The sequence below is a fragment of the Myotis brandtii genome, unplaced genomic scaffold (assembly GCF_000412655.1).
Source record: "Myotis brandtii unplaced genomic scaffold, ASM41265v1 scaffold18, whole genome shotgun sequence".
NCBI classification, from domain to species: domain Eukaryota; kingdom Metazoa; phylum Chordata; class Mammalia; order Chiroptera; family Vespertilionidae; genus Myotis; species Myotis brandtii.
Window position 1 is genome coordinate 13,516,449 of NW_005356674.1, and position 19,419 is coordinate 13,535,867.

The 19,419-nt window shown below is 39.1% G+C and overlaps 1 protein-coding gene across 3 annotated transcripts in view; it reads right to left on the minus strand.

Annotated features, from left to right (window-relative positions):
• Positions 1-19,419, minus strand: part of THRB (thyroid hormone receptor, beta) — a 279,375-nt gene that overhangs the window by 223,907 nt on the left and 36,049 nt on the right. The window contains exon 1 of one of the 3 annotated variants that reach the window (XM_005863652.2): positions 18,931-18,993. The exons of the other annotated variants lie outside the window; for them this stretch is intronic. The gene's annotated coding sequence lies outside the window, so the exon portion shown is untranslated. Of the gene's footprint in view, positions 1-18,930; positions 18,994-19,419 lie in introns of those variants that run through there. 3 annotated transcript variants of the gene reach the window in all.

Consider the following 19,419-nt stretch of genomic DNA (forward strand, 5'->3'; position numbering starts at 1 on the left):
CTTTGAAAATTAAAATATCAGCTCACAGCAGCCAACAGGATGACTAACACTGGGTGGTGGCCTATTATAGTTGAAGTTTTACCTTTTTTATTCTTTTAATTATGTTGAAGAATGTTATCCTTTTTTAAAAGAAAAGGTTTAGAACCACCCTTTTCCTTATGATGGATTATATTTTATAACTCAGACCAATGGCTTAGTATATTTTTGGTCAAAAAATCTAATCATGCTATATCATAATTACCTTGAGGTCACTTATATCATTTATTTTTTATTCCTTCTCAGTTCCAGAGATAGTGGTAAAAAGAATGAATGACTCTGATCTTTGATACCATCTAACTTTATAGAAGTTATTTAATTTCTTTGAGCCTGAGTTTCCTCAGCTGTAGAACAGTATTTCTCTGTGGTAGGCTGAACAGTATCCCACCCTCAATGTGTCTATGTCCTAGTCCCTGGAACAGGTGAATGAATATATTACCTTATATGATAAAAGGGACTCTGCAAATATGATTAAGTTAAGACTTTCACCATGAGAAGATGATCCTGGATTATTTGGAGAGGCCAGTATAATCACAAAGCTCCTATAAGAAGGATGCAGGCCTGGCTGGTGTGGCTCAGTGGTTGAGCGCTGACCTATGAACCTGGATGCCACGGTTCGATTCCTGGTCAGGGCATGTGCCCGGGTTGCAGGCTCAGTCCCCATGGTGGGGCATGCAGGAGGCAGCTGATCCATGATTCTCTCTCATCACTGATGTTTCTACCTCTCTCTCCCTCTTCCATCCTTTCTGAAATCAATAAAAATATATTTAAAACATATTTTTTAAAAGGATGCAGGAGGAATCAGAGGCAGAGATGTTTAGGTGATGGTGGAAAGAGTTTGGAGTGATGAGCTTGGAAGACGGAGGAAGAAGCCATAAGCCACGGAAGTAGGCAACCACTAGAAACCGAATAAGGAAAGGAAATGGATCCTCCCTCTAGAGCAGTGGTTCCTTACATGGGGCACACACCCCACAGAGGGGCAATTTGATTGTTAAGGGGGGCAATTTGAGAATGAGTTATTAACAGTGAATTTTTCACATTTCTTATGGTTCTAGGGGCCTCATATAGAGTATATAAATATATATTATGACATTTATGCATCTCAGCTCTCTATTGTATGTTTTGAAACTTTATTTGCTATTTTTCATATCACTTTATCTTATTATTATTATTATTTTTAAACAATTTCTTAGTGATTTCTTCCTTAGTACTTCAACTGTCCTTTCGTTCTTTTATTTTTCTCTTCTATGGATGCCATGTTCTTTGGAAGCCTGTTTAGGCCAAGTTAATGGCCTTTTAGGCTTCTTCCACATGAATAGGAGTTCACTTTTTGAATAATAAGCATTAGATGTCATGGGGTGGGGATGGGCATCAGTATTTTAGAGATGCTTAGGTGGGGCATGGCCAAGAAAAGGTTGGAGAAAAGGTTGGGCACCACTGCTCTAGAGGCTCCAGAAGGAACCAGGCATATATATACTAGGACTAGTAGATCTTTCTACTTAATCCTGAGTTCTGACCTCTAAAACTGTAAGGTCATATATCTGTGTTATTTTAAGTCACTAAGCTTGTGGTAATTTGTTACAGCAGCACTAGAAAATGAATAGAAGCATCTCATAGGTTTAAGTGGGGGTTTTTTGGTGGGGATCAAATGAGACAACGCAGTAAAAAGTTCCTGGCTTCTATTACTGTTATCACCCACCTAATCTACACAAAACGAAGGCTCAAACACACAATTAGCTGTATTTGTGTGACCCTCAGTTATTTTCCCTCATAAGCTGTATTTAATGCCTTCATGTATATTAACGAGGCTGGGAAAGGACTCTCAATAGGAGTTAGGAGTTCATGGCCAATAACGGTGAGGGTCCTGATGGGTGTTTGACTTTTCAGGGCCCTATTCCTCAGCCATGATTAGAGGCTAAATCCTTATAAGCTCTAAAATTCAATGACTATATGCTTACTTGAGTTGTCCAATAAATGCTTTCTGAGTCCACCCTCTCTCCCTCTCCTATGTTTTAACCTGTAGCTAGTTTCCAAATTACCTAGTGCCAACTGCCCCTAGGTTATCTTTGCTTTGGGCACTGATTAACCAGACAGGCCTAATTCCATGATTAAAACAAAAAGGAAGATGAAAAGAGGATGAACACTTCTTAGCTTAAAATTATGTTTAAAAAAGGTATTCAATGTTGTACAAAGAATGTTTTTAGCAAAAATATCCTAGCTTTAAGAGTTCATATAGATCTCCCCTGGGTCCTTTTGTCTTTAATTCAAGGTGATCACTTTCAAGAACAGGGTTGGCTGGCCATCCTCGCCACGTGTTCTGTCCAGGTTCTTATCCCCCTAAGTGGCAGGATGTTTGACACATTTTCTTTGTTACCAAAGGTGTAGGTAACAGTACATGGGGATCAAAAATGACCAAAATAGGACCGAAACCAAAGCACTGTTGAACACAACCTTCCTTTCATATCTCATCATGGGGAGAAAGCCTGTGAAAAAGCTTTGCCATCTATAAATTATTCTGCAAATGTAAAGCATTCTTTTAAAAAAACAACACTCAATGTGTGAGTCAAAGTCATGCTATAGACTCAGGACTCGTACAACACTCAGCTGACAGAAGACAGAGGAACAGTTTCTTCAACATGAAAAAAATCCAGAAAACTTGGCAAGATAGTTTTGAGAAAAGAATAGATCTTTGACAGCTAGTGAAAATAAAAAGAAAATTTGGGGAAGAAAAAAATATGCATTGGCAGAAAAGCATTCTCTACGAATACTAAGACATTAGTTGGGGGGGATACTAAGACATAGTTGGGGGGACAGAAAACTTCAGGAAGGAGACCAAGGTCAGATGCTGTAGGGCCCTGTATGCCATGCTGGGCATCTGAATTTTATTGTGTAGTGTTCAGCAATCAAAGAGACACCTATCATCATGGATGTGGCATATTCAGATTTGTTTTTAGAAAAAAAATACTGGTAGAGGTATCTAGAATCTTGGTCTTAGTCTAGGCCTGGGATAGGAGCTATGGGAAAGCATGGAGATAAGGTGTCAAACAGGAGCAACCTCTCATTGAAAACCAACTGGATGTTGGGGAGAAGAGATCTATAATGACCTGGTGGTTTTCAGCTTGGCTGATTAGGTACATGGTGACATCACTGGCCAAGCCATTGAAACTAATAGGGGAAGGAGAGAGAATAAGGTTTGGAACCAGAAAAACTAAACTTAGAATACTGGGTAAATGGAAGGTGAAGAAAAAAATCAGAACACTGGAGAACAGAGCCACTTAGGCAAAGTGAGACAAAGCAGACAGGAAATGTGTGGGTAGAGGGACACAGGAGGAGATAAAAAAGAATGGTCAAAGGAAGCAAATGTAGAGAGATGAACAGGGAGAGGGTTCTGGTTAGCTGTACCAAGTGCATCAATGAGTCCAGTAGATCAAGGACAGAAACAGATAGCACATAGCTACACCAAAACCCAGAGACCTCAGAGCATGCCCATGTGGAGATGGACATTTCTCTCACTAACTTGATCGTTCTCTCAACACTTGGATACGAGTTCGGTGTCTTGGCTGCAAGGAGTCAGGGGAATGAGGCTTGCCCATGTTCTCATGATACTAGAAGGCATAGCCCTGCACAAAACCACTCAAAAACTGAAAAGGAATCAGTTCCCACAGTATTGAAAAAGCAAGATTGGAAACAGTAAGTCCTGCGGGTTCAGGAAAGAAACCAAAAGCATGTAGCATGCACACACACACAGATGCTCCACTGGCCCCCTCCTCCCCAGGCCCTCCAAACTGTTCAGGAAGAATAGATGATTAGGCCTCAGTATAATTAATTCTCTTTCACAGAAGTAGAAATTAATTGCAGCTTCAGTGACTAGACAAATCAAAGAACTCCGTAAGTGCTTATACATACAATAATCATTAAATGTGCCCTTAAGAACAGTGGAAGAAAGCAAGGGCAGGGAGAGAATTAAAAAATGACACTTATTATGCCCTAGCTGGTTTGGCTCAGTGGATGGAGCATCAGCCTGGGGACTGAAGGGTCCCAGGTTCAATTCCGGTCAAGGGCATGTACCTTGGTTGTGGGCACATCCCCAGGAGGGGGTGTGCAGGAAGCAGCTGATCGATGTTTCTCTCTCATCGATGTTTCTGACTCTCTATCCCTCTCCCTTCCTCTCTGTAAAAAAAATCAATAAAATATATTTTATGAAAAAAAATGACACTTATGTACTGAGAAGGGGATTAGATAGACCCCAGGGTGAGTCAGAAAACAACAGAATCCCTGTTTGAGGAAAAAGAAGAGAAAGAAATAATACTGGAATAACATGGTAGTGTGTATCTGGGAGTAAGTACAGGGGCCTGTGCTGTTCTCATAAGAAGAAATATGCAAAGGAGATCAAAAGAACAACAACAACACAGAAGAAAGAATAGTGTCAGGAGACTGGATCACAGGGAGGAAAGCCCAACACTGGGAGGGAGTATAAGAACTGCAGGCACCATTCTGGGTTCTTGGTCTGGGCCTTCTGGACAAGATGGCATCGCTTATAAACACACAGAAGTCGACAATGCAAGCTTTGATCCATGACTCAACCATGTAAGACAGAGTCCAAACTTAAAAGTCAGGTTTCTTTAAAAAATTATATGTATATAAACATAGATATAATGTACGTATATAAATATAATGTACATTATACACATATACACATGTATTCATTTCTATTTTTTGAGTTTTAAAAAATATATCAGCTTGAGTACATTAGAAGATGAATGAGAGCAATTGGTGTTTTTTTTAGCTTTACTCCGAGCCTCGTTGTGAAAAATAATAACAATTCAAATTATCAGGAAAGCATTCTATATCTCAGGCATTGTGGCATTGACCTTGAGCATTGATTCTGAGGTTGCAGTTCTATGCTTAACACATCCATTATACGCAGGTTGGGTGGCCTGTAATATCATGTTCATCCTGCTATCTCTGTCTAGCTTCTTTGAGCTGCTCTGGGTATTTTAGGTATAATCATAATAATGTGAACCTGCTCATATTATGATCAAAGAATCAACTAGTCAATGGTAAAAATGACTACCTATAGAAACATTTCCAGTTCTCAGACCTGGTTGGTATAGTTTCATATCATTACAAAGGGTTGATTCTAAAGAGATTATTCAGTCTCTACATCAATTCTATGTATAAGGACTAGGCCCTTTATGCATGAAGCATAAAAGACTATCAGATCTTTGTTATTTCTCTGGTTTTATTCAAGGGTCCTACAGTCTATATGCCCCAAGCCAGAAAGGAAAAACAGAGAGAAGGTGAACATACTTTTGTGCCCCCAAAACAAATGTTCGCAGCAGGAATTTGGTTTACCATCCTCTGAACTCCTATAGAAATCTGTCGCCCTGATGAACCGAATCATCTCCACCTTAAATAGCTTTTATTTATACTCAGACCTCAGCTCTCCCACTATTTTGCAAACTCTTCAGGAGCAGGACTGCACTTTAATACAGTATATGAGTGACAGCTCATGTTAGTCAAGGGCTTCACACTTTCATAAGAGGCCTTCAGATCCATTAGCTCACTTGGTCTTCATGAGCCTGTCAGTTAGCACATTCTACTCATTTCCTACATGGGTAATGGAAATTAAGAAAGGCTAAATGACTTGAAGTTCACATGGCTGTCCAGCTTGAATCCTGAGTCAGGAATTAAGCACATCTATCTACTCCCCAACCAGGCCATCTTTTCCCCCCACACTGAGCTTTTGCTCCTCCTCCCCCACATGCCACCTTATATGGCTGGTGATCAGCCAGGCGCCCATTATGAGAAGGATGTCTGGAGAGAAGGACAAAGGAACAGAAACATAAGGCCATTAAAAAAAGAAAAGGAGATGGAAGCCAACTGATCTTCATGTTTCTCTAATCTAACAAAACCTGCAATGCTGTTGCTAGACATACAAAGCCTCGGATCTGTTCCTCACCATAGGAGAGCCGGGCAGCATTGCCATTGTCAGAAAGGGAACAAAAAGTGTGTGTGTGTGTGTGTGTGTGTGTGTGTGTGTGTGTGTGTGTGTGTGTACACACTTGGAGAGGTAAAGTGGCATTGTAAGGTCTATAGAATCATTGGTATTAGAATGGGGGAAGCTCTGGGAGGGCGCCTCTCTGGAGTTGCTGGAGAGGTCCTCAGGCAGAAAGCCGGAGCCTGGTGGGGATGCTTCTGGCAAAATGACCTTCCCTTTACCCAGTCCCAGAATACAAACATAGAAGAGTGATATTTTGGCCCTGTTATTAGCACTGGGTAAGAGGGTAGGTGAAAAGGCAGATGCTCTTGTATGTAGAGGGGCAGGAGATTATAAATCCCCCAAAGGTAGGCAAAGGCGGTATCTTAGATAAGGATCCTTAGAAGTGAGGCCTAAGATAATTCCTGTACAAGCCAGGGCTCTTCAGGAAACATATGCGGGAGTGAGGGAAACATGATAGGGCAGAGAAAGGCAACAAGAATGTGCCAGAAGTCTAGCCTGATTCCACCAGGAGCTCTGGAGTTCCAATGGCATCTCAGAGGTTGTCCTGAAGGTGACTGAGCTACTGGGGACTGAGGTGTCATACCTCTTCATCAGCCAGTCATTGGCCAAAGGCTTCCCCAAGGGATGGGGGCTATAGCCTCCTAGGCTTCTTTGGATGAGGCAAATGTCATCAGTCAAGTGCATTTCTACAGGGGAGGGTGTAGACGTGAGAAGCTTGTAGCCAACACCCACGGCAGCTGGAGGATGGGTACACCAGCCCAATGAAGGGGATCTGAGTGGGGCATTAACAGCACCTACTACAGGCAGCTTCTCACACCTAGAGGAATCTGAGTTCCACGTAGGTGGCCTAATTTAGGGGTAGATGTCCTCTTTTGGGGAACTTTGGGCAACCTGGGGGAGCCAATCCTCTGCTTGGGATCATGCTGTGTTACTTCTCACTTTATGAACCATACACATACATTTCTGTAGTCTTTAGCTTCAGTAAAACTTTCCAGCCTCTAACTATGTATGCTGGTGTCTTTTGGTGTATCACTGTCTCATCGTGACAACGCATGCAAAAGACTTCTTCACAAATCTGCTTTCTTCCACCCAAACCTCTATTTGTACATCTCAGGGACAGTGAGCTCAATAACTCCCAAAGGCAGCCAAGTCTATTTTGCTATTAAGTTAATCATCACTTCTTTAATATAAGTAAAAAATCTATTTCCCTGTAATTCCCATTCACCGAAGTCAAGGAAAGGAAGTCTAATTCTTAAATACCTTCACTTCCATAGGCAAAATATACAGTTCAGATTATTCCACAAATTGTATGTGATCTCAAATCTTCTCACCCATCTGGTCCCTGCCCAATGGAGAAATTCCAGTTCATCTATGACCCTTGTTTAAAAAGGTACCCAACTGCCCTAACCAGTTTGGCTCAGTGGATAGAGCGTCAGCCTGCGGATTGAAGGGTCACAGGTTCGATTTGGGTCAAGGGCATGTACCTTGGTTGCGGGCACAACCCCAGTAGGGAGTGTGTAAGAGGCAGCTGGTTGATGTTTCTAACTCTCTATCCCTCCCCTTCCTCTCTGTAAAAAGCCAATAAAATATATTAATAAAAAGGTACCCAACCTCCTGGTGTGACTCACATGAAGAAGAATAGGACTATTTTTGTTCTATACACAACAGTTCAATTAATAGAGTCTAAAATTAACTTCATGATTCAACTAAGCTCTACTAGAAGTCTCAACATACCACTGATTTATACCAACTTGTAAACAATGAATCTAAATATTTTGGCATACATTGTCTGTCTCACCTGATCCTTAGTTTCTAGATTAAGTTTCTATAATTTTTTAAACTTAATTATAGTTCTTTTATACCTATTCAATGATCATATTGTTAGAATTGGCCCATAATTCCAACTTTAAATTACCTCTTTGGATTCTAATCCTGCTTCTCAAAGTATATGCTATGCTTTCAAGCTTCATGTCAACCACAACTCAGATAAATATGCAACCTACATCCTTACTAAAATTATTGATTAAAAAACAATACCTTGATAAGGCCAAGGGTGGGTCCTCATTAGCCTACCATTAGAGACCACCCTCCCAGGAGCCACTGCAGTTCTCACACGGTTTCATTCATGCTTGTTCCAAGACTCAGTCTAAATTTAACAATGAATTTCCTCTTTCAGATATGTATTCTGATACATGGAGTTTTGAAGAATGCAAAAAAATAATTTATAAATATTTACAGTTACATTTGTTTAAGAGACTAGACAGCTGATAATAGTTTTATGAAAAAAAACATCCTCTGGAGAAAAAGGCCAAATGTAGAGTATGATTTAAGAATAGAAATCATTTTCTTTCCTGTAGAACAGGATGACAAGTCTGGGGATGCCAACAGGGTGATAACAGAGCCCTTGTTGGGGACACATAGAAATGAACTGTACTGAGGGAAATGGTGATCAGCGGGAAGAGAATACAAGAAGACTAATGGACAGAACTATGTCTCTATTGCTGTATAAGAAATTACCACAACCTTAGCAGCTGAAAACCACAAAATTTATGACCTAACAGTTCCATGGGTCAGCCTCCTGGGTCGGACTAGTTCGGCTCTTTGCTCAGGATCTCACTGGGCTAGAATCAAGGTGCTGCCTGGGGCTGCAAACTCATCTGCGGCTTGGGGTCCTCTTCCAAGCTCAGTGATTGTTGGTGGAATTCAGCTCTTTGCATTGCAGCACTGAGGTGTGCATTCCCTGCTGGCTGTCAGCTGGGGGCTGCTGTCAGCTCCTAAAGGTGTCCCCTACCCCCTGGCATGGGTTCCTCTCCACAATATGGCAGTTTGCTTCTTCAAGAACATCAGGGGAATCTCTCTGTGTTCACTCTGATAAGATGGAGTCCTAGGTACAGCAGTGAAGAGAGTGACAATCCCATTAGGTTCACAGGTCCTGTCCACAGCAAAGAGAGGGGATTACATGGGGCGTGCACAGCAGGGGTGGGGACCTTGGAGGACATTCTAGATGTCAGGCTGCCACCATGATGAACATGGCGAGGCACAGTGAGGACCGGTAGCAGGAGAGGGACGTGGGGAGGCCCTCTGTGCCCTGCTGAGGAGTTTGAACTTTATCCTGAAAGCAATGGGGGCACATTGACATTGACGAATGCCCACTGACATTGACAGATGCCTCTCCCTTTGGGGAGACACAGGAAACTGTTACGGGTAGCAGGGGCTAAGAAAGTATTCTAGGAAGCTTAGCACCCCAAGAGAATATCATTGAATGAGCGAAGGCAAGTAACATAAAGCGCAGTCTAACCCACAGCATTATCACCTCACTTGCCTCCATGACAACTGTGAGAAAACCAAACCACACCTTGCCTACTGCCACTGTGATCAGGTGTGCCCTCCACATCCCAGACAGGAAAAAATAAAAATACTCTGCATCATTGGAGAGCCATCTCCAAACAGAAGCACCTCTCTCACACTGATCCTCTCCCCCACAACCAGAAAGTCCTGAGCCCCATTCCTGTAAGCTGCTGGCTCCCCTCAAAAAAACACCTTTATCTCTGATGTTTGGAATACAGACACCAGCAGGGATGTGAGGACTCACACAGATGGGACAGCATGTGAAGAAATGCCCTTTTCCCACCAATGCCAATTTGGAGCAGATTAACTATAATGTCATGGTCTCCCCTCTCCCCCTCTAAATACTTGCAGTATCTTTTATTTCGAGTATCTGTTTTTTCTAAAGGCTGGTATCCTTCCAAACATGACAAATAAAAATACTCTAATATTTTCCATTCACAGCTATGTCAATACATATATTGTAAGCATGAGAACAACCATAATATTTATTGTTAAATATAAAAATGACAATAGCGAGAAGTTGCTTTCTATATGCCAGTCACTGTTACCAGAGCTTCATATCCTCACTCAGATGAGGAAACTACGGCATGGAAAGTTTAAGGAGCTGGTTGGAGCTGACACAGGTAGTCAGTGGTGGAGCTGGGATGTGAACCCAGAGAGGACAGTCTGCAATACCTCACAGCCTCAGAGTAAAAACAGACACACCTGCTCCTCTCTTTAAGGCGGCCTTATAGGCACTCCGTAAATGACTGCTGACCACCAATGATTGAGGTGGCAGAGTCAAAAGTTTAAAAAACTAAGATCTAAACACTAGGAGATTATGTTACAGAAGTGAGCAGCACAAAAACAGTAGGATAAATAAATCCAAGAAATAGTTCTTAAAAATAAGTCAAATAAACCTCAGAATTATAAAATAAACCAAGAAAGAGAGAAATACATATCTAAAAATCTTAGTAATGATCTAAGAGAAAAACTGTATTCAACTCGATGCTTAGTATTTTTTAAATGTTAACAAAATGACAATTTTAAGATACACAGGAATTACCAAAATTGATACAAGCAGAAGTAGACACAATGAAAACAAACCACAACAAATAGAGAAAATCTTAAAAAGTTGTAAAAGCATTATCTGGTTCAAAAAATAACCTAAGCATAGAAAATTCCACAGGAAACTTCTTTCAAATTCTTAAAAAAATTACACACACACACACACACATATATGTATATATATAGTGTGTGTATATATATATTTCCCATAGGTCCAAAGCACAGAAAGATAAAATTTCCCAATCATTATATGAAGTAAATATTATTTTGATGTCAAAACTAACAAGACAGCATAAAAATTCAACCAAAGGCCAAATTATTATGAAAATTGACGCAATAATCTGAAACAAATACTGAATACAGCAGTGAGTTAAGAAAACATTTCATCATGACCAAGTAGGCTTTACTCCAAGAATAAAAAGATGATTACATATTAGGAAATCTGTGATTATGGTACACCATTTTAATAGATCAAAGGGAAAAATTACACAAGAATTGAACAAATATGATACTCTGTTTCAAATCTACTCTGTTTCAAGTCTAACTGCAAACAATTCTAATTGGACACTTACAATATCTTTACAATATTTATATTATTATTCTCATATTACAGCTTTAAGAAACTGAAAATGGAAGAGAACAAATAAGGCCCTCAACGTTATACAATTCTAAGAGGAAGAGGGGTACTTTGAGCCCAGGTCTGTCTAACCATAAATCTTATACTCTGCCTTCCATTTTATGTTCCCCTTGTAGGTTATAATTTATCAAAAATAATAAAAAATCATTTAATAACATTTCAAAATCCTGTGATTAAAAAAAGTACTCTCAGCATATTAGGGATGCAATAAAATTTCTTTAACATGATTGGAAATACCTATCATAGCTGTAAAAAATCAGAAACAAGATAAGACTAGAAAACCACAAAGTAATTGTAACATTGTTATAGAAATTCTGGCTAATGCTATAAGACATAATTTTGAAATAAGAGGTATGCTCTTTTGACAAGTAATAGAATCATTATTTGTTATAGTATGTTTTCTACTAAAAATTTTAGAAAAATTAGGTGAAAAGGGATTATCATTAATAAAGTAAATATATAGCTAGCTTTTATATAACAGCAATGAACAATTAGAAAATAAAAATATCCCAAATATAATCAAATTAAAAGTATATAATACCTAGGAATAACCTTAAAAATATGCAGGACTTTTATGCAGAAATACTTTTTCTGTTACATTGGATAAAATTTGAAAAAACAGAAGCATATTATAAAATGATTAAAATTTTTAAAGATGCAAACCCTTCCAAAATAACTAATAGTTTATATGTAATTCCACTGGATTCTCAAAATTCAGAATACATCAGAATTTTTTAATTTAAAAATTTAATTCCAACATTCACCTTGAAGTATCCTTAGATGATAATTGCTAGAGCATATTTAAAATACATCATAGTGAAGGGCTTGCCATATTAGAAATGAAAATGTGCTATACAAAATATAATATGCTTTCACTACAATAATCAATAGATGGTTAAAGAAATGAAATAGAAAGTCCAGATACGGGAATGTATATACCAATATAATTAAAGATAGATTTAATCAATAAGTGGTGTTGAAATTATTCAATATGTCAAATTATATAAATTTCAAACTAAGATGGATTAGATATTAAATTAAAAAGTAAAATTATAAAGGATTTGAAAAACATAGGTGATTATTTATTAGATATTTGACCAATTAAAGAATTTCCAAATACAGAAGTAGTGGAATATATCAGAAAGTAATAATAGATGTGATTGCAGTAATAACCATGAAAAAATTCATATATCTGATATGTAGCACAATATTCAAAATTATAAGGCAAGCACCAAACTCAGAAAATAATTCCCAGAGATATGACATACAAAGAATCTTTAAGAGACAGTTAAGTAAGCAAAATATTAACATAACGGATAAAAGGGCAAAGAACATGGATCAACAAGTTACAAAAGAATTGCTGTAAATATCCAATAAGCATTCAAAAGGAATTTTAAATGATTAGTGCTTCACGCTGCTGAGTATGAAGAGAGACAGACAATCTCATACACTGCCAGTAGGAGTGTAATTGAATACCTTTGGCCATGTCCAAGAAGAACTATAAAAATGTTCATGCCCTTTGATTGTACCTACTGTTAGGTGGAGGCAATTAAGAAGATGGCAAAAGATGAAATGCAAGCCTATTTAAGACTGCCTCATTCATTCTAGGAGGCAGCACGAACATTCAGCTACAGTTCTCCATCCCAAAGTACAATACTAAACAGTCATTAAAAACGATCATATCTTGAAGAATACTTAAATGCTATAAGAAAAATACTTGCAGTGAACATAAGTAAGATATAAAACTATATGTAGACCATGGCCCTGATTCTGTAATGTAACAATATATGAAGGGAAAAAACATTCTAAAAATTATACCAAAATGTTACAGTGGCTATCTCTGAGTATTAGAATAGGTAATTTTTATTTTCTACAATAAGCAGCAGAATGAAATTTCTTTTATAAAGAATAAAAATAAATCAAAGCCTGATAAGAAAAACAAGGAGCTGGACGCATTGGACATGACCTTCTAAGGAGATGAAAGAAGTCTGCCTTTTGTGTCCCTCTAATTCTCTTGCAGGATCTCAGGGAAATGGTGGAGTGGGTATCTCAGAAGCCACTTCAGCTTCTAAAAGGAATCATCTCAGAAGCCATATCTCCATCAGATCTGGCTAATTCCTTCTCTGCTCCTTCCACTCTGGCCTCTTCCTGCTCAGCTCAGCTCTGCCAGCCTCCACTTTCCTCCCACTCAAAGTCTGGCCACAACAAAACAATCTCAACACAGGAAGCAGGTCTGGAAGGAGGTCAGCATGCTGAGTGATTACTGAGGGAATGATGTGTGTTTCTGCAGAAATGCCTTCTGCCTTTGCTAAAGTATCATTGCATAACACTGTCCACACTGGAAAGACTGTTCTCAAAAAACGTACAGTCTTGAAGTTTTCCTGCACAGCCCTACTGCAATGATGCCATCAGCAGTCCATTTCTCCTTCACCAGCATAATTCAGGGAGCTTACATACAACCAGTCATTCAGTCTCTCAATGATATTCAGCAAATATTTACGGGGTGCCCTCTAGGGCCCTGGGAAATATAATATGGGTGCGGGAGGGTGAATAAAAGGGTCCCCAGAGATGTCCAAATCCTAGTCCTGGAACCTGTGACTCTGTAATGTTACATGGCAAAAGGGACTTCATGATGTGATTAAGGTAAGGATCTTGAGATGGAGAGCTTGCCCTGCATTATCTGGGTGGATCCAGTATAATCACAGGGGTCCTTATACGGAAAAGATTCAGGAGAGTCAAGAGAAGGAGGTGGGATGTGGAAAGAAGGATTCATATGTCAGTGGTCAACTAAAAGGCACCATAGGATTTTGAACTACAAAGAGACAAGTAGTTGCTTCATGCTGCCCAGCAAGATTGCTGCAGGTTTCAAAGAGAGAATATTTGTCTTCAGAACGAATTCATTCAGTAAGCATTTATGAAGAACCTACTAGATCGCAGTGACAGAGCCACAGGGGAAAATACCCCTGGCCTGCTGGTTAGGTGAAGTTTCACGGAGGAGTAGCAGTATCAGCCTGAAGAGTATCAAGCTAGTAAATCATTCAGACAACCCTAACAGGACAGAAATAGGTCAAGGGCAAGGTGGTTTAGTCAGGTACCTCTCAGTGACAAGAAACAGAACCCCAATTTTCAAAAGCTAATCAGAAAAGGAGCTTTCATGGAAGGATCCTGAGGCAGCCTCAGACTCCGAGGAAGAGAGAGAGCTGTAAGAGCCAGGGAGCTCACCTCTGCCAAGATGCCCACAGGGTCTCCATCTTTCAATCTGTGGGTCCCTATTTCTGTCTTTCTTCCATAAGCATGACCAGTTACAGCGTGGCTCCTACCAGCTCTGTGAAGCCATTGGGGAATGCCCACTGTCCAGCCAGTTGTCCCTAATCACATGGACTAGCAGAACCTTGAGGTCAAAACACACGATAACTGAGCTTTTCTCACGTGCTTCCCAAGGTGCTTTTGAGTTCAATCGAACAAGTGATCAGATTCTTTGGGAAGCTACCTTGACTTCTATTGGGCAGCTTTTCTGTTTAGAGTATTGAAAGCCATTAATTATATACCGTGATTAGAACCATGTAGTAAAAAATATGTGGAAGCAAAAAAGACTGGAGGGAAAGACACTAAAATCCTAAGTTATATTAGGGAAATGCAATTATAAATGATTTTTATAACGTCCAGTCTCCAAATATTTTGTAGTATAAGTATTTGAATAATGAAAGCTTTTATTTATATATTTAAAAATTATGTTTAGTTTTTGTGAATGCCTAAGGTGTTTCTAATTCTGAGAAGGGACTAATGTAACCCATGTTTTAGTGATGAAAATAGCAATTCTTAAAATATTTTCTTTCTTGATATAAGAAAATATAAAATATATCATTTTCTATATATAATAAAATATAAAACTGCTATTAACTGGGAATGCCTTAGGACCTTGAGGATTTAATGAAAGTCAAGTAAATACCATCATAATCTAATTTCAACAAAAATAGAGGTTAACCTAATAAGTATTTAAAAACTTGCATATATGAAATAATCAGTATAATCACATATAAACACAAGTCAGGGGTCAGAATGTTGTTGCAAAATTCTTTAAAAAATTGTACATTAGTTAAATATTATTCAGTCTTAAAAAGGAAGGAAATTCTGACATATGCAACAACATGGATAAACCTTGAGGACATTACACTAAATGAAATAAGCCAGTTACAAAAAAGACAAGTACTGTATGATTCCATTTATATGAGATACTTAGCGTAGTCAAATCATAAAGACAGAAAGAAGAATGTTGGTTTTCAGGAGTTTGCAGGGGGAAATGGGAGTTATTGTTTAATGGGTATAGAGTTTCAGTTGTGCAAGAAATGTTCCCGCGATGGATGGCGGTGACAGTTGCACAACAGTGTACTGATACAACTGAACTGTACACTTAAAAATGGTTAAGATAACAAAAAAAAAAGCTTTCAATAGGAAAAATGTTATAGCTTAACTCTGAGAAAGGCAATAATGCCCAAAGAGATTAAATAATGAAATTTTCAATGTTGATCACACCTTAGATTAACTATATATAAACAGAGACAAATGCTATCAATTAAGAAAGCTAGTCTACACACATAAGCAAGCCTTTCCCTGGTTTGTTCCATCAGAGGGAGAAGTAGTCTTATTATATGGGGGTTTTAATTAAAATAGACTTGTTTACCTCCCATCTTGCCAGGGCCACAACTTGGAAGTTCATTTTCTGAACTGAGGCACACCCCATTTAAGTACCTGTCATGAGATTACAAGCATGAAAAAATAAAAAATCTTAGTCTTTGAAAATTTACGACAAATTCAGGTTCCTTGACTAAATGTACATTAAAATGGTCAAGAGTTGTTCTGGGTACAAAAATCTTAATATTTAAATACAGGAAGTTCCCTTCAGAGATGAAAAGACCTGCAGCTGGCTTTGGAGGAAAGGAGAGTGCAAACTAGTGGATGACAGTGAAGGACAATGTGCCATCAGTTAAAAATAAATGACAGAGGATATTCACCAATCAGGAAGAATGTATGCACCTCTATGTTCACAGCAGTGTTATTTACAGTAGCCAAGATCTGGAAACAGCCCAAGTGCCCATCAACAGATGAGTGGATAAAAAAACTGTGGTACATTTACACAATGGAATACTATGTGGCTGTGAAAAAAGAAGGAACTCTTACCCTTTTGACAGCATGGATGGAACTGGAGATTATTATGCTAAGTGAAATAAGCCAGTTAGAGAATGACAAATACCATATGATCTCAGAATCTAATGAACAAAACAAGCTGATGAACAAAATAGAACCAGAGGTGTGGATTCATGGAACAGACTGACAAATGTCAGAGGGGTGAGGGGTGAGAGACTGGATAAAAGAAGGTGAAGAAATTAGCCAAAGAACATATATGCATAGCCCATGGATACAGACAACAGAGTAGTGAAGGCCAGAGGAAGGGGGTGGGTGTTGGGGTCTGGTTGGAGGTGGGCAAAGTTGGGGAGGGAAAGGGGGACATCTGTAATAGTGTCAATGAAAATTTTTTAAAAATGACAGAAGAGTCCACACACAGACAGACCAGGGAGGTGTGAATTTAGAGAATGGCAAACAAACCAGCCAAAACCAGGTCAAAGACAAAGGTTAGACAGAAGGAAGTGAAAGCAGGATTGGCTTGAGTTTGAAGGCAAAGGCAGAATTCTGAACTTGGCAGAGGGGAATAATGGGAAGGCACATGGCTATCAGAGGCGTAACAAAGCAGTGGTTGCAAGTCAGTCAATGAAAAGCGAGGAAAGAGCACCGGGAACCCAAAAGTTCTATACAAACAATGATGTCAAATTCTTGAATGTAAGCTACTTAGAGATGTGTTTCATTAGAAGCATGGTGAACAGTCTACACGGTCTAATGAATTTTCTTTACTTTAAACCTGCTTCCAACTGTTTTCAAGGGTTCATGTCTGTATGACCCATTTTTGAAATCGGGGCAGGCCCCTATTACATCAAAACTCAGTGTGCCACACCACTGCCACACTAACCATTCCCAGGAACGTGCGATGGCTGGCTGACAGAAATGGGATTTTTGACAGGAAATTCCCAGGACCAAGAAAGTCATGGTGGTAAACACTCCCAGAGAAAAGAGAGCAGTACTCTACTCTAGCTCAGCAGGGAAATAGTCAAATTGTTCTCCCTGCTTATTAACAGACCAACATTTAGTTCAACAGCTCTAATTTGCTGTGGAATTTTTGATTTTCTCTTCTGAAAACTGAAAATGGTTTTCTGCATAATGCTTGTCTACAAATGCAGTGACAATTCGTATTGGGTGTAGAGAGGTAGGTAAAGATTTTTCAAAATAGGGTAGCCAGTTTAAAGAATATTAGCCTTATCTTTTAGCTAAATAAAAATCTTAAAGGAAGCAATATATTGGTGAGACTTTCTGCATAAACACTAGTTTTAGAAATTATGTAATAATGGGGGAAAGAAGATTAAGTTTGGATGAATAATAGGAGCTTAAAAAAGATCCTAATTTGGCTTTTAGATTCTTAATGGGACTGCTTTGATTTAAAACTAATAATTATAGAGGTAGAAATAAGATAATCCAGGCACTCAAATGGACATCATAAGAATGAATGAGCAAAGAAAGGAAGAAGAGAGGAAGAGAGGAGGGAGGATAGATGGAAGGAAACTAGAACCCTTGGAACGAAGTATCACAGCTTAATTATTTAATATTCTTACTTATACAATAGAAAATCTTATTAATTCTTTAAGAAACAAAACTTCCATGGGTATGCCTTAGCTCAGGGACCATGCAATATTTACTCATAGTCTGAAAAGACTTGGTATTAATTCTTGAGAAATAAAGACTGAATACTCAAAGATTCCTTCAGAGAGCCAAGTAACTGTTCAGTGAGAGCTATAGCAAATATCATATTTACACATTGTCAGCCCTCACAAAAGCTGATTTGTCCCAACATTTATTCTGTTTCTGAACTTTCAGTTACACATTTCAAAGTCTCTTTATTACAAAATATGCCTTTGTGTACATATTCTACAATTTTTCTGAAGCATTCTTTACTTTTATCCTTTAAAATGTACTGTCTGATTTATCTATGAGGTCTTTTGGTTTCAATTTATGACACTTATATTTTCCCTAAAATAAGTTTCTGAGCTACACAATGTATTTCATCCTTTTGTACAAACTAAACCAGGCGTTATAAAGTAGTAGGTAAATGAAAAACTGGGTTTAAAAACAAGACCAATAACTGACCAATCTATAACAGGCTCAGCCTTTTTTTTTTGGATAGACAGACAGAGAGAGACAGAGAGAGATTAAGGTGCATGCAGTCAAGTGGAATGAAGGTCACCAAACAAAATGTTGCAATCTTAAAGTGCCATCGGCATGTAAACCGTGTTCAGCAGCAGCTTTGGAGTAATTCACGGGACTCTCTTTATCATCTCACCCCAAACCACTCATAAATGCACATTACGATGGTATGTTACATTTGCAGTAGTGTTGTAAACAATTAGGAGAATATCTTTCTTTAAATAAAAATACTTGATACGTCGTTTTAAAATTTGGCTCCCCATCCCCAGCTTTTGTGAGAGGAAAAGTGACCCAAAAAGCTCAAAATTCCACAATTGGTTTCTACATGATAGATAGGAGCTCTGACAAGTCTGTTCGTGAGTTACTCATTATCCTGCTGACAACGTTTCAATTACCAAAGGGTTTCAGTTGGAAATTTTCTGATTTTCACGGGAAAGAGCAGAAAGCCACAAGCCACATGTCCCACATGTCCCTGGAGCTGTCTAAGTCAAAACCAGAAGGAAGTGTTCCTTGTCCGGGGACCTCCCTTCATCGTCCACCCACTCCTGACCTGCTGTTTTCCTGTTGGCAATGACAGGTCCTTGCAAAGCAAACAGCTCCCCGCTCTGCATGGAAATGCTCATGCTCTCAGACCATATCCCAAGTACAAAACTCCCAGAGAGTCATTTGGGGAGTGAATCAGACTTGCAGCCAATAAGCACAAAGCTGACCTTTAAACCCCAGCCTTTAATAGAGCACTGGGTTATTTCACTGTGTGTTTGCTCAACCGTTCCAGGGTCACAGGGTCTGCACTCACTGAGGTGGGGCGAACCTGAACATCTTGCTCCCAACTCCCACATTGTGGCTGATAGCAGAGGGTCGGGGACTGGGCTAGGAGAGGCCCCGAGCCCCAATCTTAAGTGCACCCTGTATCGCAGGCTGTTTGAACACGTCCTTTAGCATCTAGAAATCATTGGAGTACAGAAGTCTGCTGACTGGCTCTCAGCTACCAGCTTTGGAAGGAATGAAGAGTGTTGGGGAACCAGGAGTGGAAGCATTT